General features: G+C 47.6%; 2 protein-coding genes across 10 annotated transcripts in view; both read right to left on the bottom strand.

Annotated features, from left to right (window-relative positions):
• Window positions 1–17,265, bottom strand: part of NRF1 (nuclear respiratory factor 1) — a 74,948-nt gene extending 57,683 nt beyond the window's left edge. For 7 of the 9 annotated variants that reach the window (XM_080620618.1, XM_080620615.1, XM_080620616.1 and 4 more), the window contains exon 1: window positions 9,317–9,452. The gene's annotated coding sequence lies outside the window, so the exon portion shown is untranslated. Of the gene's footprint in view, window positions 1–9,316; window positions 9,453–17,193 lie in introns of those variants that run through there. The other 2 variants (XM_080620612.1, XM_080620611.1) reach the window with 2 other exon arrangements.
• Window positions 17,266–21,833: 4,568 nt separating this feature from the next.
• Window positions 21,834–22,401, bottom strand: part of STRIP2 (striatin interacting protein 2) — a 31,871-nt gene continuing 31,303 nt past the window's right edge. The window contains exon 20 of the mRNA XM_080620584.1: window positions 21,834–21,924. The gene's annotated coding sequence lies outside the window, so the exon portion shown is untranslated. The remainder of the gene's footprint in view (window positions 21,925–22,401) is intronic.

A 22,401-nucleotide genomic window follows, 5' to 3' on the forward strand; every position in this document is an offset into this window, starting at 1 on the left:
CATCTTATTTCACGCTAGTGCACAGCAGCACGGGGACATTGCTGCTTGTCAGCAGAGATGCAGTAACTCAAGCACAAAGAGGAACTACACAAAGTAGCTCTGGTTCCACAGCGTCCTCCTGTGGCATAAGGCTCCTTTTAATTAGGATGGGATAAGAATTCCCTATGCTACCAGTGTCAGCATGAAAAGACCTAAAATACAGCTGATTCTAGAAAGCAAACACAAAACTCCTTCTATTAATGTGCTCTTTTATCAGCATCTCACACAAAAGAGCAACCACATCACACTGCAGGAAAAACTCCATGCACAGAAAGGCTGGAAAAGAAACAAACGGGATTTTACACAAAATTATTTGGCACAAACACTCCTGTTTACTGCTGAAAGCCACTGTTTGGCGATGGGACAGGACATTCGTTTCACCACCTATGATGCAATTTACAACGGGTCCTTTTTGCACTTCACTTATTTAGCAGCAGAGGCTGGCAGGAAGCTCTGGGCTCAACGTGAGGATGAGGTGGTTTCTACTTGAAGCCTCTTCTCAGGTTTTGGCACGATGGGGAAGGTGGGGAGGGCTTCACCGCAACGCTCTGCCCTGCTCCTCTTCAGTACTCAAGCAGAGCAGTGGTAGACGACAGGGAAAATGCAGCACAGACAAGCAGGAGCACTCCATGGTTTAGACTCCATATTTTCAAGTTTTAAGCAGTTTATGTAAGTTATAAAGTTCTACAGTGGAATCAATCCTCCCCATGAAGACACCAAGCAAAACGTTAGCACACGTTTAGCATCCAGAACAGGAGCACAGCACCACATCTCGATCCATGTCAGCCTGCAAATGAGTGTAATCCAAAACTAAGTCAAACTACACCATAAAGTTGTAAAGCAGGAGTGGAATTCTCATTTAGCATTCCTGTGCTTCCCCTTAGGCCCTGCTGGTTTCATATTAAGCACTTGGGGTGTGATATTCAGAGGGGATGCTCCCTCACCAGTATCCACATCTGGGGCAGAACCTTCTTCCCTAAATCTTTTGGAGGATCTGTAGTGTGAAATGAGTCTAGGAGAGATAACATGTGATAAGTATGAGCTTCCAGAGGGAAGACTGAGATGAGCTCTTAGGCAGAAGTTCTTCCCTGTGAGGGTGCTGAGGCGCTGGCACAGGGTGCCCAGAGAAGCTGTGGCTGCCCCATCCCTGGCAGTGTTCAAGGCCAAGTTGGACACAGGGGCTTGGAGCAACCTGCTCCAGGTGTCCCTGCCCATGGCAGGGGGTTGGAAGTGGATGAGCTTTAAGGTCCCTTCCAACACAAACCATTCCATGCATTCATACATCAGCTTCTGAGATATGATTCTATAAACGGCATTCTCCAAGGTAATACTTTGTCAACTTACACATTCCTTCATTTTTACGTAGAGAACCACACACAAATCCCAGTTTTGAATTACGTTACTCTGACCTGCAGAGCCCAGAGTCATTTTAACAGTGTGAAGCAAACTGGTCACTTCCAGTTGATTCAGCTTTTTAAATTACCAACCAAAATGGTCTTTTAAGAAGTACAAACCCAGTAAGCACAACTGCCCAGAGAGCTGCTATTTGCCATCGCTGACAGCATTCCTGGTACTGCACAAAGGCACAGCTCTCACTCCAATGGGATTACTGCCTAAAAGACAGAGTGCGGCCCTGGCTGGTTGCATTAAGGTGCAAATGTTCCCAGGTTTAATCCTCTTTTATCGAGGAGGAGGATTAGTGGTTCTGCTGGACTACCATAAAAACAGAAAGCAAGCGTGTTTTAGCAAAGGATTCGAGCAAGAGCATGGTGATGGCTAGACCAAGACTTAGAGGTGTGAAGTATCACGTTAACCACAGTAGACCTTGTTCCTGCTGGATGTTGTCTTCAACCCTGGCTAGATGGACTTGGTCCTCACATGCTAATTCAATAGGATCAGCATATGGTAAAGACAGATGATTCAGCCCTGACCACATTTAATTCGCTGACTCGCACCCCAAAATTGCAATCGTGGCCCACTTCTAGATGATAATTCGGTTAATGATGCAGCCTTCAAGATGACACAATCTTAGAATCACAGGTTGGGTTGGAAGAGACCTTAAAGCTCACCCAGTTCCAAGCTCCTGCCATGGGCAGGGACACCTTCCACTGGAGCAGGTTGCTCCAAGTCCCTGTGTCCAACCTGGCCTTGAACACTGCCAGGGATGGGGCAGCCACAGCTTCTCTGGGCACCCTGTGCCAGCGCCTCAGCACCCTCGCAGGGAAGAACTTCCTTATATCCAACCTGAATCTCCCCTGGAAGAAGCCATTCCTCCTTGTCCTGTCACTAAAGGCCCTGATGAAGATTAGGATTCGGGAAGGGGCACAGGTCAGTTTAGCTTCCAAGATCACTACTCCACCAGAATCCAACGCACACAGAGAACATCCAAGATAGAGCCATCATGATTTTCTCATCCTGACCCACCTTAAATTAGCCTTCATGTGGGGTTCTCCTGCTTTGAATACACAGCACAGTATGCAAATCCTGTGGGAATTCAAAGCTTTTCCTGTAGCTCACAACCATGCATCTGATACACTGAAACTGGGACATGAATTTTTATTTGCTGCTACATTTTGTACTTCAGATGTCTTTCACATTTCTTCACCACCTCCTCCATCTGCATATGCTTTGCATTATCAGGGTTTGAGTATAACAACTATCACAGGAAAACACACCATTTCATCTTGAGCAAGAGACCAAATTTTACTGATTTACCTGCAAATCACCATTAAAACTCATGATGCAAGAGAAAGAAGCCTGGAAAAGAATACAACTTGCAACCCAAAGCAACTAAGACCTTCTAGGGAGGAAAAGGAGCAGCACTATCTGAAGCCCCTTCTAATGCTGAGGGACCTGGGGGGTTAAGTCTGGAGAAGGCTCAGGGAGGACTTTATCCCTCTCTACAACTGCCTCACAGGAGGATGGAGTCAGGAGGGGGCTGGGCTCTGCTCCCAAGGAACAAGGGATGGGACAAGAGGGAGCAGCCTCAAGCTGCACCAGGGGAGGTTTAAATGGAGATGAGGAACAATTCCTTCCCCAAAGGGTGCTCAGGCATTGGAACAGGCTGCCCAGGGCAGTGCTGGAGTCACCGTCCCTGCAAGTGTTCACACACCGTGGAGACGAGGCCCTCAGTGCCATGGGTTAGTGGTGGCCTTGGCAGTGCTGGGAAACAACTGGACTGGATGAGCTTAAAGGGCTTTTCCAACCTGGCTGATTCCATGATTCTCCTTACAAAGGGAAACCAAGAGTTAAAAGGATTTTCTTTGTGCCCAAGATAGTTGCTGCAGAAGCAGCAGTAGACTCTAATAGCAGACACAAAAAATAAACTTATGGGAACAGAATTAACTTCCACACCATTTCTCTACAGAGGATGTTGCAATATAAATAAAGCAGAGACTCCGGGGTGTGGTCTTGGAGTATTTTTTGACCCAGGAAGTTTTCCAAGCCTGGAAGTCATCCCCATTTGATTACTTTAAGTACATGGTTATGTCATAAACAGGGGGAGGGGCTTGGTTTCTTTAGGACTGCATGTCATGATCACACTGGTTACAAGAGGCATGTTCTGTTAAGTGAAAATAGACTTTCATGTTATTTCTGCTTATGTATTTGAAGTCAGATGAATTTGTTTGGTTGATAGACTGGAGGGAAGGGATGAGATCCAGAGGGACCTGGACACACTGGAGAGGTGGCTAATGCCAACCTCATCGAGCTCAACACAGCAAATTGCAAGGTCCTGCCCTTGGGGCAATCCCAGGCACAGCTACAGGTTGGGTGGACAAGTGATTCAGAGCAGCCTGAGGAGAAGGACTTGGGGGTGTTGGTCAATAAAAAGCTCTCCGTGATCTGGCTTCAGTGTGCACTTTAGCCCAGAACCCCCCCGTAAGCTGGGCTGGACCCCCAGAGCATGAGCAGCAGCTCAGGGTGGGGATCCTGCCCCTCTGTTCTGAGACCCCACTTGCAGCACTGTATGCAGTTCTGGTGCCCTCAAGATAAGGAGGACATGGAGCTGTTGGAGCAGGCCCAGAGGAGGCCATGAGGATGATCAGGGGCTGGAGCACCTCCCGTATGGAGACAGGCTGAGAACATTGGGGCTTTTCAGCCTGGAGAAGAGAAGCTGCGTGGAGACCTCAGAGCAGCTTCCAGTGTCTGAAGGGGGCTACAATGATGCTGGAGAGGGACTCTTCATCAGGGACTGTAGTGATAGGACAAGGGGTGATGGGTTCAAACTCAAACAGAGGAAGTTCAGGCTGGAGATAAGGCAGAAGCTCTTCTCTATGAGGTTGCTGAGGCGCTGGCACAGGGTGCCCAGAGAAGCTGTGGCTGCCCCATCCCTGGCAGTGTTCAAGGCCAGGTTGGACACAAGGGCTTGGAGCAACTTGGTTGAGGGGAAGGTGTCCCTGCCCGTGGCAGGGGTTGGAACTGGATGATCTTAAGGTCATTCCAACGCAAACCAGTCTGGGATTCTATGATTCATTATATGAATTTTGTAATGGGACTGACAAAGTTGAGTTACCCTCCGACTCGTGCTCAGAGTGCAGCATCTGAGCAATCCATCTATTATTAATAGAGCCAGCACACAGAGCAAACAGCTAAAATAATTCACACATCTGCTTTACACACAGCCTCAGAGAGGCAGAAAGCAACCTACAGCCAACAAAAATAATGTGTGTAAAGGAGCAGAGGCTCAGAGCTCAGCATCAAGGACAGAATGCACCATGTTCTGTACTGAGGAGGCACCTGCTTTCGTCCCTCAGCACAAAAATAGGCTCCCTTATCCACCGAAAGCAGCATGTTCTCTAAGAAAGGATGATGAACAGCAAGGAGAGGAGACACTGGAATTCTCATCCTATGAAGTCAACACTCAGATGGAATAAACCTTCCATCAGAAGTATCCTAAGAGTCTTTGTGCAGCTACATCCTTCTTCCAGGAGGAAAAAACCCTACCACGGTATTTCATTGACATCAAAATGTCAACATGCATGGAGATGCCTATCACTCTCCTACGTGCTCCACCAAATATAGCCTCCACCTCCCCATTTCCTCCTGTCAATAGAAGGAACCCCTCCTTGGAGCCTGGCAAGCAACTCATCTGCTACAAAACCAGTGTTAGACAAAAAAAGTCCTTCCCATGAAGCTGAAAACCTCAGGTGACCTCCAAAACCAAGTGGGAGCACAGCATTAATCACTTGGGCATCCTCTCCCAGCTCCTCTTAGTAACACTCCTAGTGAGAACACAAGGTCTGCTTCTAGTTATAAACTATACTACTCCCACAAGGATAGCGGGCTCTGAGGTTTCCCAGCAAGTGGTGCTATCCCATAAGGATGTATGGCTCCATTCAACCCTCCCATGGAACTGTCCAACAGGAAACTGGTTCAGCTCCACTAGTTTTTGGGACAAAGCAAAGGCAACAAGACCAGAATTAGCAAGACACCATGAATACTGAAAACCACTGCAATTGCTGCAGTGAATACAGATAGACCTGAATTCTTCACAAAGCAGGATGGGCCAGGTTTTAGCTTGGACAGTTAAGAGGTTCCTGCTACCCATGGTACAAAGCCCTGCATGACTCTTGACTTTAAAACCTTTCTCCACACTCCATTGCTAATGGCACAGATTTTACATTGGAAAGCAGTGAGAGTTCCTGGTTAAAGCTGAAGTTTCAGGTGGAAAACAGAAGATGCCAGTAATGTTCAGCATTTTATAGTTTGCAATGCCTGAAAACCAGGGGGTTGCTGGGATCTATTTACCTAGCTTGGATTTACATGCAAAACAAGCTGATGAAGAGGTTCACAATAGCTGACACACAAATTCACTCATTAAAGCAAGTGAGAAACAGACAGGGGCAGGGGTGAGTGTCTGCATACATACAATCGTAGAATCATGGAATGGTTTGGGTTGGAAGGGACCTTAGGGCTCATCCAGTTCCAACCCCATGCCACAAGGGGCTTGGAGCAACCTGCTCTAGTGGAAGGTGTCCCTGCCCGTGGCAGGGGTTGGAACTGGATGAGCTTTAAGGCCCCTTCCAACACAAACCATCTGATTCTATGATTCATTGGAGGAGTCGTGTGAGTCACAGCAAGTATCTGTTTCAAGTGTCACCTCAGTGCACTTTCAAGTGCAACATTTTCAATCTTTCTACTACAGCAACTACTACATAGTAAGAATAAAATCCTCACCATGCAGCAGAAGTTATTCAAAAAGACCAAGGGTGGTATTTTTAAAATTATTTTATTTAGTAACTCAAGCACTGGGTAACCAGCAATACAAGAAACCTTCACTGTATTTTTTCCTATGGATCTACTAGAAGCAGCACAAGATGGATCTACTAGAAGCAGCACAGAAAGATAAAGTCCAAGGCTAAATGTTCCAGTACTACTTGTACTGAAAGTCATCAACAGAAGCAGCATATGAAAGTCTCAATTATATTTTCCTGGTAAAAGCGATAAAGGGGCACAGCAGAGTCACTGCACTCTGCTCCTTCCTAGAAGATACACTCCCAGATCAGAGTTAAGGGAAAAGAATAGTAATTCCCAACACCTCCAAGAGCTTGACAGGCTGCATGAAAATCTCCCTCACTTGGCACATGAAGAGCAGGTACAAGCAGCAATGGAAACATTCCCAGAGCATGGATATGGCAAGTCTGACATGATGTAGCCTAGAAGCAAGATTTACAACAAAGGCAGCCCCAGTGCTTCCAGCCCCAGCTCCTGCAGCCATTTGGGGCTCTGTATTTTCACCTAGGAGGCTGAAAACTTCCAGGCTTGACCTTACCAGAAGTGAAACTTCTTGGTTTAAGTCTAAGAAAAGATGATTCAGGCTCCTGAGTGACAGAAAAACTATGGAATTCCAACACCTGACGAAGTCCTCACACCAAAATACCTGGATTCTGAAAGGTGACATCTCTGCAGCCAAACAGTTGTGGGGTTTTTTATCCAAGGAAGTTGAGACAATCCATCCAAGTGCAATCTTACAGCATGTAAAGCCCCCACGTGGCAAACCTTACTCAGAATCAAAGTGGCCTTCACTCATTCCAGCTTAATCCTCCGTGAATAAGTTTATAACACACACTTTCCCAACAGAGCTATAGAGAAGGGCAACCACCAACTGACACAACACACACTAAAGGACTCTTGCTGTTAAGAGCTGGTGTTTTGCTATGATGGCTTTTCTGCTTCTGGGGTCAGAGTGTTTGTTGTTCTGGCCCACTGGGCATCTCAGCTTGGATGGCACAGCCCACATCCACAACACAGACTTGTGTCAGGGTAACTTACACACTGTTACACAGAGCACTGCCCAGCCAAGTTACCTCCAAAGAAGCATCCGTGGATGATGTTAATATCACAAGGTAACAGGGTCCACAGAAAGACTTCGATTGAACTGAAAGGCTCCATGCCAAAAATCATACTGCCTACACACACACTCCAACACGGGCTCCATCCAGGCTGCCAACCAACACCACTTTACAAGACCCGTGCTCCATTCTACCTACACAATGTGAACATACACCAGGCCACACACTTTGCAAGGCACAGATGCTACTACAGTACATGGAGTTGTAGGGAATGCACAAAACATGTACTGGACGAGGCAGAGGGTTCCCCATCTCACTCTATGTATGGCCTGTGTGTAGGAGCCCATATCTCATTGTAAAGCCTGTACATTAATGATGTGAGACTTCTGAAAAACAACTGTAATACAGTAAAATACAGTAAAGCCCAACTGCAGCACTCTATAAAAGAGTAACACATGTAGAACGTTACTTAAGCATATGAGATTATTTAATTAAAGGCTACACTATGACACTTACCCATGATGGACAAGATTAAAACCCTAAAACAAGAGTTAATATAACCCTGACCTTTCCAAAGTTACCACCCTCATACTTTCTCTTTCACCTTCAATATATAAAAACGGTTGCTCCCCAGTTTCATCATGAGCAGGAAAATATAATATGAAAAATAAGCAGTTTCTCATCTATTTCCTCAATATTAGGCCATTACAAGTTCAATATAACAGGTTTTAAAGATAAGCAACCGTGATGCAGATGAACCAGAAGATGAGGTGATACCACTGCTAAAGTAAGGATGAACACAAGTTGCCATGATGTCTTGAATGAAACTCAAGAATGACTACACACAGCCACCACGACACTGAAAACACTCTCACCATGCCCACTAGATGTGAAGAGGGTCTAAAACCATGCCTGGACAGCAGCAAGGCTAACACATTAGAGACACAAACCACAACAGCAGTGCTCTTCCTATGATAAAACCCCTCAATTCTGGAAATAATAAAGGTAATTCCAATGCAGGAGGAAAAAAAGAGAACAGAAATCCAAATCCTGGAACTGTGCACGGAAAACATCTCCCCACACTACAGAAACTATCTGTAGCTGCAAGAAAGCCAAGACCGAGTAACCCCACACCTATGAAGGCTTTTGAGGCAAATACTTCTGCCCTGTAATTACTATTTACACTAAGTCGTGAACCAGGTTCTCTCCAGAGCCAGATGTTGTATAACCCAAGAACAAAGAGATATAATTTATATCCCTTTTTGGGGGTATATTAGAGAGGAAAAAGATCATTCTGCTTGTGCGAATAACAGCATCTCAACTCGCTGCCCTGCTCCACAACTCATATACAGAAGGGCAGCGCCGGCCCAGGACGCTGCCACAAGGCATCCATTTGCAGTCAGAAAAATGAAAAGGGAAAAACAAATAATAAAAGGAGAGAGGAAAAATGGAGGCATAAAGGAGGGAAGAAAATAAATGGGGGAAAAGAAAAGCAAAGTACCGCAAATGGCCGTAGCCGCGGCCCAAGTCCCCTCCCCGGAGCGGGACGGGCTCACAGCGGGGCCGGGGCAACCTGCTCCCGCAGCCCGCAACACCCTGCCCGGCCAGACGCGTGGGCCCGCGCCCGCCCTTCCCTTCGCTTCCCGCCCCGCCGCCCCCCCGTGGGAGGACGCTCGGTCCCCCCGGGCTCCGCCGCCCTCGGCCGGGTGATGCCCCCGCCAGGCCCCGTGGTCACCGCCCCGCCGCCAACAACCACCACCACCACCCCCCCCGCTTCCATCCCTCCGGCGGCCGGGCGGGAGCGGCCCGCGCTCCGCTCCCCTCCACACGGCGGGGCCTAGCGCGGCCTAGGCGTCCCCGCGGCGGCGCGGAAGGGAGGCGCGGGAGCCAGAGCCGGGGGTGCCTGGGCGGCCGGCGGGGGCCCCCGCGTTGCTGCGGCTGCGCCGGGCTGGAGGAGCTGGGAGATTGCGCGGTAGGACACTCACCTCAGAGCGGCTGCGCTGCGGCGGACCTGCGCCGTGGAGCCTTGTGGCGGGCGGAGGCCGGGGAGGGAGCGGAGCGGGGACGCGGCGCGGCTCGCCCTGAGCCGCCGCAATGGCGAGCGGGAGAGGCGGAGACCGGCGGCCGCGGCGGCGGCGGGAGGAGGCCGGGGGGGAGAGGGAGAGAGCGGGAGGGGAGGAGGAGGAGGACGACGACGACGACGTATGGCGTCATAGCCCGGCGCCGCCGCCATTATGAGGAGGGCGAGGGCCGCACCGGGAGGTCGAGGCGGTGGCGGGGTGAGGGAGGAGGCGGTGGCGGGGAGCGGGCGGCCGCCGGCGCCATGTTGGGGAGGTCGCGGTGCCCCTGCCCCGCGGAGCCGGGTGTGGGGGTTGGAATGTATCGAAACTGTCAGAGACCATGGGAAGGGAGAACCACAGCAGGCAGTTAAGAGTGACCCGTCCCTGACTGGTACTTGGGAGATGTTGGAACTGGAAAGAGGATGTTGATAAGAAGGATCAGATAGACCTTTTGCCCAGTGTCGTCAATGTAAGCGCAAGGCAGACACAGATATGCTTGGCTCAGTGCTTGGAAGCATATAAATACCGTGTAATCTTCGTAATAAACGATCAGATTGTACTCTACTTCTGGATCCGTAACTTCGATCCTCACAGCCGGGGGGCTATGGGGGGAGTGAGGGGGTGCGGGCGCCATCTTGAGGAGGTTGCGGCCGTTTTTACCCCTCAGCGCAGAAGTGGGTTCGGGCGGGAGAGCGCTGAGGGGAGGCGGGACCCGGCCTGGGATATGGTCCTAAGCGGGGTTTTATGTGGAAAAAACCCGTTTAAACTATTCCACTCTGCAGCGTGGCCGTGGTTTACCTGCCTGCACACAGCCCTGGTGGGTTTGGGGTAGGAGAAACGGTATTGCTGAGCTAATGTGGGGCTAAAATAAAGAGATATTAAAAGAAGACATCGGGAGGTGGTGGCTGTGCAAGAGGCCATCTGTTTGGAGCGGTAAAGTGTAGGGCCGCCGGCGTGAAGCAGCTGGGGCTCCTATTCTGCTGGAGCTCCTCAAACGCAGCTTGGGCTCATGCCAAGGGGAAGGGTGTCCCTGCTGCTCCTCGCTAAATACAGATAAAGCTGTCTTAAAGCAACTGACCACCCGTTTTCTGCCCTGAACACAGGCAGGCTCCACAAAGCTGCTCGTTTCCATGGCTGCCCTCTGGGTGTCAATGAACCAAACTCATCTTTAGCCCCACTAATTACTCTTCTGGTGTATAGAAGCTAAAGGTTTCTTGTATTATCATATCAGGGCTTAGAGATACCTATTGGAGTCAGCCTTGTGCTGGGAGAAGGTGTTCAGAGAATCCCAGACTGGTTTGTGTTGGAAGGGACCTTAAAGCTCATCCAGTTCCAACCCCTGCCATTGACAGGGACACCTTCCACTAGAGCAGGTTGCTCCAAGCCCCTGTGTCCAACCTGGCCTTGAACACTGCCAGGGATGGGGCAGCCACAGCTTCTCTGGGCAGCCTGTGCCAGCGCCTCAGCACCCTCACAGGGAAGAACTTCTGCCTCAGATCTAACCTGAATCTCCCCTGTTTCAGTTTGAACCCATCACCCCTTGTACTGTCACTACATTCCCTAATGAAGAGTCCCTCCCCTTAAAGGCAGCCTCTGTCCCCAAGCAGCCTGGGGGTTCAGTAGGAACCTGAAATATAAAGAAGGATTTTGAATGCAGAGGGAAATGATAAAAAATGGGTATAAATCTGTATTTTGTAGGAGGGAGCCTTAAGGTGGGACTTGACGTCTGATGTGTTGAAGCTGTCAAATTGAAGATGTTTTCACCACACCCAATGGATGACATGGAAAATAGAATGAGGACAGGTACTAGGAGAAGAGATAACAGAAGCTGGTTAAGAGCAGCCTGGAAAGCAAAATGTTTTCAGTAATATTCCTTCATTAAGGATCTTGAATGTTTATTATGCATTTTCTGCTAAAGATTTGGTGGATCAGAAATTCACTGCACTTTCATATTGATCATAGTTTTATTTTGGTTGCTGTAAAATGCATGTAATTTGATTCATTTCAGGACCATCTGTGCCTAGTAAAAATCTCTTCCATGAGTATGTCAGTGTACTGAAAATGCTAAGTTGTCGTTACACTAACATCCACTACTGGCGTTTTACAAGTTCCCTTGAAGCAGGCAGTTCCAGGCCCTGTAGAAGGGGATGTGTCCTCCATGGACAGCTCGGGGCACTCTACAGATTTACTCATAGGCAAATACAGAGAATATAGAAATAACTTCATGTGATGGCCGTCATTTTTTTCCATTTACAAATAGAATAAAGGAATAGTAGATAAATTCTTAGGGCAGGAAGTGATGACCATACTATATCCATGTGAAGGTGCACGAATATGGAAAGCGTGGTGTGGAAGACACACACTAACTGATGTGCCTCATCTGCAGAGCCATCTGAGGCACTGGCATGTGCATCAGTTCAGCTCAGGATCGACTGTCCACTCTACAGTCACACTTCAGTTGTTGCTTCAGCAGTGCCCCTGCATTTTGGGGGGGGATCTTTGCTACCACATGCACGTTGTGGGTAAAGTAACATCTGTGCTTCTTGTGTGAATGGTATCTTAAGCCCATAGGCTTGAGTTTTGGGTGCTCCGGGTTTCTGCCGCTGGCCTCCCATAGGTATGAAATGTGGATCCAGGCCAGATGATGGCTTACACCAGATGAACGTAACTCTTGCTGCAGAGCCAGGAAGGTGTTTTGGCAGGGCTGGTGCTCCTTGAAGATGGGGGAGGGAGTGCCAATGCAGGCAGACATGTGGAGGCAGCTGATGTGGACTGTAACAGCAATGGAATTCCCTTGTGGTAATCAGTAGGTTTGGAGCAGGGCCACGAGCACTAAGACCTGGGACTATGCCATGCAACAGCCCTAGTGTAACCAACCCACAGTGACCCAGAATCAATGCAGGCGGAAGGTCACTTCTGGTACATCACAGGAAGATAAAGGAGCCACCAAGATCATTTCATAATGGTGGGATGTGATAATACTGGAAGAGCTTTGGAACACTCTGGAGTCTCCCCCAGAGCCTCCACAGCTCTGGAGTTGGAGGTTTTAAGAACAGGTTAGACAGAATACCACTCAGGAATGCTGCAGGTAGAGTTGCTCCTGCCTCAGGGAGAAGGATGTATGACATGATGTCTAGGGGTCCCATCCAGGTGTGTATTTCCAAGGACACATGTTGCTAATGGGTTTGGAATGGGCAGATCAAATCATGGGCTTGGCAAAGTGCACATTTATGAGTCAGTGGCTGTTGAGGGGGCTGGGACTGGCACAATGTTCTTTTTCCACCCCTCTCAAAGTGCTCTTAGTTATGTGAAGAGAAGAGCACACACAGGACCAAAGCCTCTCTCTAGGGAACAGCATGGACATTTGGGATGTACCAGAAAGGTCCCGAGAGGCAGCATTTCTCAGTATGAACAAACTAACTTTCTCTCTTTAAAAATCAGCATCAGCACTTGTCTCCCACGTTCTCATGTTCATCCAGACTGTGCTGTGCCCCATGATCCTATGTCAAAAGGTTTGGGAAAAAGACTAATTGCAAGTACAAATGTACCTTTGGCCAGGAGAAGGGAAGGGAGCCTGGCTTGTACACCCATAGGAATGCCAGGGGCTAGTTAGCACATGTCATAACCATTTCAGGGAAAGACCAGGGAGGAACAATGTAGGAATGTGAGGAAAGGGAGCTCTGGTGATGGAGCAGACACAGAAAGTTTTACCCATCCACATTCTGGGTCTGGAAAGAGAAAATGCGGAAGGGATAAGGTGAGGACAATGCTGTCAAGTTACCTGCTGGTTGTGTTGGCTCAGGTGCTGTTGAGGCCATGGGGGAGAGGTCAGAAGACTTTGTATAGGTGTATTAGCAGCTCACCTTGTCTTTGGTTGGTGACTTCTGGGACAGAACAAGAAAACAGATAAGTAACAAGGAAGGATTGCCTAGGAAATGATCCGCAGGAGAGCATAAGGGGAACGGGGAGTGCCTGGGTCAATTATATGATGCTGCTTGGTGACATGGGGGAGTTATTACCAGCAGTGTAAGTGGCTTCTGAGCTTTGGCCAACAGCCTCAGACAGGTCTGGCCTGAAAGTGCCACCAGCCTTGGGCAACAGATTCTGTGTGGTTTTGGGTGCCATAGTAGGATTCACGCACAAAGAAGAGCCCTGGCTCCAATGAAGGCTTTTCTCCCGTGGGAATGTGGCTACATTACAACCAGGAAGTTTGCAAGTGAGAAAAGGTACTATTGACTTGTAGGGACCACAAACAGATTATGTGTTCCTAAGTTTATGTGCCACTTGATGGTGTATTTAGCACATCTCATGGAGCAAGTCAATCCAATGCATTGCTCCTATCACCTAAGCCAATGTGAGCAGGAGGGAGTGTGTCCAAAAAGTGGCTCAGAGAAGCTTTAGGACTTCCTGAACATACCAACTCCTGCTCATTTTATAATAAACATCACAACAAACAAGGGTCTGTTACCTTCCTGGGCTTAGATGGAAAGGCTGATCCCTGGCACGCTGGAGCTGCATGTGTTCATGCAGCAGATGTGTCCCTGGCAGCAATTCTCATGCCACAAAATGTCCTAGCTGCCTCAGAGTTAAAACCTCTGCTGCCTGGTGGCGCTTGATGGCTGCCTGTGCTTGGAAGATGTGGAATCTCAGGCTCATCAGGAAAAAAGTGGTCTTCTTCCATACAGAGTTTTTATTCTCATCTTAAGCCCATAAAAAAGTGAGTGGTTCACTTTTCACAGGGAAGAGCTTCTGCCTAAGAGCTCATCTCAGTCTCCCCTCTGGCAGGTTAAAGCTATTCTCCTTGTCCTGTCCCTACTGGCCCTTGTCCAAAGGCCCTTTCCAGGTCTCTTGTAGGCCCCGGTTCAATAGTTAATGTCAAGATTCCTTTTCTTGGTCAACAATAAACAATTTTAGGGCCCTGCTTCCTATTTTGGAGTTCTGTTTTGGACACTCACCCAGACCAGCAGGGCTCTGAGACAGCCTTAAGCCTCCCTTGGGAGCAGGGAGAGTTACAGCAGAAAGGGGATCCATGCCATGGGCTCTGGAGACCTCAATTCTCTCATCAGCAGAGAGAAGGGTTGCATGATGTGAAGACATAGAAGATACCCAATATTGGGGCTAAGACCCTTGTTTTGGCATTTGATTATACAACAAAATGGGGTCTGAATGTGCAGCAACACAAGTGACATATGATGTGTCTTGAAAATGGCAGCTTCACTTGTGGTTTCTGTCTGCAGCAACCAGTAACCAAAGTAGTGTGGGCTTTGGGCTTGCCCCACAGCAGCCAAATTCTTCACTGCTTCTCACAACTAGTGATTGTTTCTATTCTGCCAGTACCCAGAGTATTTAAAAGAGGCAGCAGTGCTGGATGAGTGCCATTCTCCCATCTCTGTGTAACAGCAGTAATAGTAGCAACTACTGAGAGGGAATAGCACATAAGAGCCCACTTAGGCTATTATGTATAGCTTTTCAGTGCCCATTGCAATGTTGCTTGCAACTAAGCACCAAACTGCAGTAGATTTTACAGTGAAAATAGATAATGGGAGACAAAGATGAGACTGTAAAAGATGAAGAAATGAGCTCAGAACTTGTTGGCAGGGAGGCTTTCTTCTCTCCTCACATTTTGTCTGCAGCTTATTTTCAAGCACACTGGTGAAGACTTAATGGGTTCTTAGGACAGGGGCAGCTTGACTCAAGTATCTCATTTCCATAGAATCCTGGAAAGGACCTTAAGATCATGCAGTTCCAATCCCCTGCCATGGATAGGGACACTTCACACTAGACCATGTCACCTAAGGCTCTGTCCAACCTGGCCTTGATGCTTAGGCTTATCCTGTACCAGCACTGTGCTGCTGCTGAAGCACGTGATGATCCCAAGTCCTGACTTGTGGAACAGAGCTGGAGAGGGTGCCTGTGGCCAGCACTGCTGTGGTGAGCCTGGGTGTCCAGCCCCAGTGTGACACCTCCTCAGATCAGCTGCTGTCTTCCTAATGCGGTGCTTCCAAAGAACATGCTGCTGCAATGACTTCTGCACAGGGCTGCAAATCCCCCCTTTACAAGTCCTTCTTCATGTCCAATCTGCTTTTCTTAGGGATATAAACTCCCCAAGCAGTCACTGAAGACTGACTACACCAAGTTGGATATTTATGCTTTGCTTTTCTTCGTTACTCAAGGAGTTTTGGCTAAAGAGGCTGTTTTCCCCTGGCTGGTCTGGCTGCCTGCACACAATTACACTTGGCTATTATTAGCAAGAGTGAGCAGGGCTGAGTTTACAACTGTGCCGGAGCGATAAGCTCAAGACGACGGCGCTTCCTCTCCAAGGAACTGTGTAACTCTGCTCCTCCGCATCTGAAGCCGCGGCCGTGCTCAAGGCAGGACGTATTTTTGTTCTCTCTACAAGGATGCCCAGGCCGGGTGGTTTCCTTTAACAGATTAGACAGACAGAATATCCCCACAATTTTACCCTCAGCATCCAAGGCACTAAAGTCACAGAAGTCTCATACCCATTTTTATGGCCTTCAGCCTAAATTTCTTAGGACCCCAAGCCACAGCCATACTGGTTTCCCTGAACTAATCACATTTCTGTATCCACATTAAATCTGAATTTGATTTTTCAGTACAAACTTATAGAGAGTGGGATAGATCTCACTCAGTGTTTCTGTACCTAAACCAACACACCCAGAGCTGCTTTAAGCCTCTGCATACATTTAATCTGCGGGATCACATCCTGCACTGCTCTCACTATGCGAATCTAAAGGACTAGTCCACGCATTGATGCAGGCTTTAGATTTAGAAGAGATTAATCCCATAAGTCTCAGTTTTATGACTCTCATGTAGCAACATGTGAGAAGAAAGCCTGCACATTGGAGGTGTGAATTGTCACCTTGTGCTGATGAGGCAGCAGCATTGGTGAAGCACAGAGGAAAGCAACAAGAATAACAGGTTTAAGAACTATAGCATAGGAATGAAAGGCTGCAATAGTGCATTTCTTGCCCTAAAGAGCTGAAACGAAGAAGTTTTAGGAGAAAGGAGACATAACTCTCACTTCATGAAAGGTCATTGTAAAGACAGCAATGAACTGTGGGTTATGGCTGCTGGTGAGTTCAGGCTCTGCCACTGTAGCTGTGGGAACAGTCCTGGAGCTACCTGAGAGCTGAATGACCCTGGGACATGACAAGAGAAGTTCACCAGAGACACCCCTGAAAGTCCCCAGACTGAAATTGCACAAACTATTAAAGCTCCTTTGATCTCCTCTTCCAAGTAAGCCTGCAATGCCAGGTTGTGAAGGGTTTAAGACCTGTCAAAGCATTGCAGCAGACCCTAACTGTGGTTCTAGGCAAGAAAAGCAAAGTACCAGCTGCAGAGTAAGAGCTTGGAATATTTCCTATTCTGCTATCTTGCTTTCTGGTGATGCCAACAGAAGTTATGCAAGCCACATGCATAAAGACAATGGGAAAGGATGAGGAATCGACAGAAGCATTTCTAAGAACACAGACCTACTCCTTGGACAGTTCCCAAAGGGCGAGCTATAATTATCAGGTACTCCTAGAATATTGTATCTATTTTTTCAGGTGCCAGGCTTCCTGGATAAAGTATCCCAGGACCCAAAACAACAGGTGACAGAAGGACTCCTGCCTTCAAGAACACCATTTGAAAGGAGTTGGACACCCTAGCAAGCTCAGTGGTTATTACTGGAGTGAGACAAAGAGCCTCATGCTTAGAAAGCTCTGATATACCCCAGCTCAAGATGGGGTACACTAGTGGAAGCTTCAGCTTTCAATAATAAGTAGAGCATTACTTACCTTGAAGGGCTGAAGTATAAGGTGAGGTTACAAAACAGATCACTTGAGAGACACTACTATCAGTAGTAATAGAAGAAGCAGCGATTTCATAAGGGTTGGTTGGCATTTTCTTCCTGTCATTTCTTCAAGCACTGGATTGTTGCCAGTAGCAGATTGCAAGTCATGTCAGAAGCTGTAAACCAACCACAACTCTCCTTAGGAAGCTCTCCTGTGGAGCAACTGATGTTGCAAGAGAATTCACTTTCCTCTGAAAGGTCAGATTAAGAAAACTAGGCACATGACATCATTCACCTGCATCCCTTGTGATCCAGCCTTCACTTCTGCTGTCTTGGGGGCTTGATAAAACCTGCTTACATCCCAATCAAACTCTGCAGGCATGAAATAGGAATTATCAACAGTTCTCTGATGTAAAAAAATCCATCTTATACATGCAAAGCATCTCCCATTGTTCCTCCACAACCATATCTAATGAAGGATGTGTTAAATCTAGGATGGGAAACTCCCAGCATCATCAAAAGCCAATGTCACAGAATACAAATTCCCTGCGTACATAAGCACAGCATGGTTTCAAGAAGGTTGGTCAGCCTATCTTGAACTGCCATGAAAAGAAACCCACAGAAGCTATCACAGATAATAACATTTTGTGTAAACAAGAAGGGAGCCAGATCATTCCTGCTATGGAATGGGCAATCCAAGTAGTTCTTACTGTGTATCCAACATGCCAAGTGCTGCATCATAGAATCATAGAATAGTTAGGATTGGAAAGGACCTTAAGATCATCAGGTTCCAACCCCCTGCCATGTGCAGGGACACCTCCTACTAAACCATGTCACCCAAGGCTCTGTCCAACCTGGCCTTGAACACTGCCAGGGATGGAGCATTCACAGCTTCCTTGGGCAACCCATTCCAGGGCCTCACCACCCTCACAGTAAAGAACTTCCTCCTTATATCCAATCTAAACTTCCCCTGTTTAAGTTTGAACCCATCACCCCTTGTCCGATCGCTATAGTCCCTAATGAAGAGTCCCTCCCCTGCATCCATATAGGCCCCCTTCAGATATGTACTGTGGTTGTGCACCTGTCCGATCGGATGAGGGTTTGGGGGTAAATTTATTCTGCAGACCATTTTTTCAGATCAAGAAAGATCAAATAAGCCATAGATAGAATCATGGAATGGTTTGGGTTGGAAGGGACCTTAAAGCTCACCCAGTTTCAAATCCCTGCCACAGGCAGGGACACCTTCCACTAGAGCAGGTTGCTCCAAGCCCGTGTCCAACCTGGCCTTGAACACTGCCAGGGATGGGGCAGCCACAGCCATGAGCAGATGAGACAGGAGTTAACTCACTGAAAACTTTATTTACTTCTTCTGACATTGTGTAGTGCCAACATCTAATAAGGCCTTTTGGATGGAAGCTTCTCTTTAAGAATTCACCATAGGAGCCTCTTCATTATGGAGATACCATTTATGCGCAGAATTCCCCTCTGAACTCAGGAAATGACAGCCAGAGCATTTCTTAAAATGAGAAGTGAGAAGAAAGGATCCATGTCACTTCTCAAGCCTTTCTTATTTATCATAAAGAATCACAATGCATTTGTTAATGTGAAAATAACACACTAGGAGATGCCAGGCAATACAGAAATGCTTACTGAATGAAACAGTAAAGAAGTGAAACTGCTCACATACAGCTTGAAATACCAAATGTGGTGAATAATACCTTTTTAAACTTTATATGTATATAGGCATCACTCACATAAAAGTCTTGTGACTTTGCCCATCACTGCAGCCCACCCACAAACAAGCACATCAACATCCAGATTATATTTAACACAGAGCTTTGGTGTTCAACAGCTTCCTACAGGAAGCGTTAACTTCATCTACCCAGAGCAACAGACTGTGCACGACTGCTTGGTACCAGCAACATGAAGGGAGCCCTAATACTAGAGAAATCATTGAATCCCAGACTGGTTTGGAAGGGAACTTAAAGCTCATCCAATTCCAACCGCTGCCATAGGCAGGGACACCTTCCACTAGAGCAGCTTGCTCCAAGCCCCATCCAACCTGGCCTTGAACACTGCCAGAGATGGGGCAGCCACAGCTTCTCTGGGCACCTGGTGCCAGTGCCTCAGAACCCTCACAGGGAAGATCTTCTGCCTGAGATCTAACCTGAACTTCCCCTGTTTCAGTTTGAACCCATCACCCTATCGCTACAGTCTCTGACGAAGAGAAATAAGTTGCCCAGAAGGAAGCTACTTCCCCAAACACTTGCTCTGCTGCAATTGCTGTTAAAGTGGGTTCTTCATCCTCAACTTCTCCTGCAAAACTGACCCTGGGACCCACACTGACAGTGATGGTGGGAGCTGCCCCATGATGCTGAGCAGTTCCTACCTCAGTGCTCAGAAATAGTTCCTTAAAGCTCTGTGTGATAATCATACAAAAATGAAATGGTTCTTTGGTAAATTTACTCTTAAACATTTAGCTCAAGGTGGTTGCAAGAGATCTCTTCCTTTAGAAGACTGATACTTAGAGGAAATAGTTGCAAGTGTATGCTGTGACCAGAGACTTCCTGGTGGGTGATGGGGAAGCAAGAACAGGAGTAAATGCCAAGGACGACACGCTGATGCACAACATTGACAAACTGGTACAGCAAACCACATCTGTGATTCAGCAGAACACGTCAACTGCAGACTAGTTAGGAAGGAAATGGGATACCCATCATGACGTCTGACAGGTAGATGAAGACACCCCGAGGCTGGAGCACCTCCCTCATGAAGACAGGCTGAGAACATTAGGGCTGTTCAGCCTGGAGAAGAGAAGCTGCGTGGAGACCTCAGAGCAGCTCCCAGTGTCTGAAGGGGGCTACAAGGATGCTGGAGAGGGACTCTTCATCAGGGATGTAGGCATAGGACAAGGGGTGATGGGTTCAAACTGAAACAGGGGAGATTTGGGTTAGATATGAGAATTTCTTCCCTATGAGGGTGTTGAGGTGCTGGCACAGGGTGCCCAGAGAAGCTGTGGCTGCCCCATCCCTGGCAGTGTTCAAGGTCAGGTTGGACGCAGGGGCTTGGAGCAACCTGCTCTAGTGGAAGGTGTCCCTGCCCATGGCAGGGGTTGGAATTGGATGAGCTTTAAGGTCCCTCCCAACCCAAACCAGTCTGGGATTCTATGAAATGAGTGGAGTAGTGCAGTACATAATGGCATTGGTTGGCCTACAAGCAGTGCCACAAACCTATGATTTTACCTTGTCTACACCTCTTCATGGAGGGAACATTTTAAGCTTGAGATACAGAACAAGGCCTTTATCTTTTTAGATCAATCACGTAATAATTGACTCTTCCCTTATCCATAACAGTTACCTGGAAGCTGGAAAGGTGCTGCACCTCTTTCTGCAGGTGAGTCAAGCAGAAATGGCCTCGAAAGCCAGCTCGCTGCCCTGCCAGGTTGCCGCCACAGATGTTCAGCCTCGAGAAACCAACTGAAATCTTGATATGATACTTCTGTGCACATCAAAGTGCTGCTTGATGTGGAGAGCAGTCTTGCATACTCACAGTCCCTCAGGTATCCAAGAGAACTGGGATACTTCTCTTATAGCAGCTCTAGCCTATTGCAGATTCTCTTTTCCCAAGTATTCCTCCAATATTCCAACCCTTTTGTAATCCTTCCTATCTCTCCACAGCCCGCATCAGTTCAGGACACATCCTCACCCTTCCCAGTCACTCCACTGCATCCTTCCAATTGGTGTAAGACTCTGGGAGGGATGTACAACCTCCCTTGACATGCTGATTCACAATTGACCAAAGGCTGTGTTAAACACACACGGAGGAAATGGAGTGAAACAATTTCCAACTGCAACACAAAGCTTGTGGTCTCCAACCAGGATTTTTGGGCTAGGACCCATTGCTCTAAAGGTGTGGAAATTCATCATCACCTCTGACTGTGTGCAACAGCATCACTGACAACATCTAAGCTAGATCTCCAGATTTTAACTACAGCCAAAGGAGAGCTGGTGGTAATTTACTAGAGCTTCAGGTACAGCTTATCTGACCAAATGTAGGCATTTCTTTCAGAATGAGGTAAACCACACAGATGGCATCTCATGGCTCTTTGCTGACCCAGAGATGGAGTGTCAGGTGACTGACATAAAATGATGTTCTAGAAATGATACTTAACACTGTCAGTCTGTGGTATCCATTTTCTGAGCTCAGTTTTCCACCAACACTGTTGGGAAGTATGTCCCATCCATAAAAGAGCAACATCAGTTTGGGTAAAGCAAACCTCACTACAAACCCTTCAGACTACAGAGGAGCAAGTTTTATTCCACACAGAACCAGAGGGTGAAGTGCCACAGCTGAAAATGCACCAGCACAGTGTCACTCACCATTTGTTACTCTAGGCTGGAGCTATAATAAGAGTGTCTTCGTATGGATACAACAGGCCAAATGTGAGCTAATCACTAGAGTCTAATCCACAAAAGTGTCTCTTCTTCCCAGGGAAGCCTGGTTTTCTCCAAGGCCTTCACCTTCCAGCCAGTTACTTTGTTTTCTTCTCCTTCTTTTTGGGGGAGCCAGGCCAGGGAAAGCCCCGTAACTCCAGGCAGGCAGCAGCATTGTGGCAGACGTAGTAAGCATTGAGCATGGCATCTGGGCTGAGGATATCCACTTCCTTCATCACCTTCTTCTCTTTCTTACTGGTGCCTTTACCTTTGCCACGCTTGGGTTTGCTGCGCTTACCTGCCTGCAGAGAGAAAATGAGCACAGAAAGACTCCATTAATCCACATCTTTATTGTCTCACTTCTCAGTAGAGGATCCCAACTCACCCTGGAACAACTGTTCCCATTGCATAGGAGTCCTGACTCACAGTAATAGCTCAGAGCCCCTCACCACAGACGCCTGTACCTTGTGGTGATTTTATACACAGACTCACAAGTATTAATACACTTTCACCAAATCCATATTTGCTCTATAGGCTGTAATAATGTTTAAAGTCATCAGAGCTAATGAGTGTTCCCTTATGCTTCTCTCTGGCTAAAAAAAGCCTTTTGCACAATGAAAATCATCCATTCTTCTCAATAGCTTTTGTAATTAATGCATTAAGATACAATCCTGATGCAAACTAAGCCTACGTTCATCCACTGCTACATGTCTACTTGTGGCTCTGGATCATAAACCAGAAAAGCAGGTCTCCTTTCCACAGCTGTGGCCTTTCCAAGG

This window comes from Psittacula echo, assembly GCF_963264785.1.
Source record: "Psittacula echo genome assembly, chromosome: 1".
Lineage (NCBI taxonomy): Eukaryota > Metazoa > Chordata > Aves > Psittaciformes > Psittacidae > Psittacula > Psittacula echo.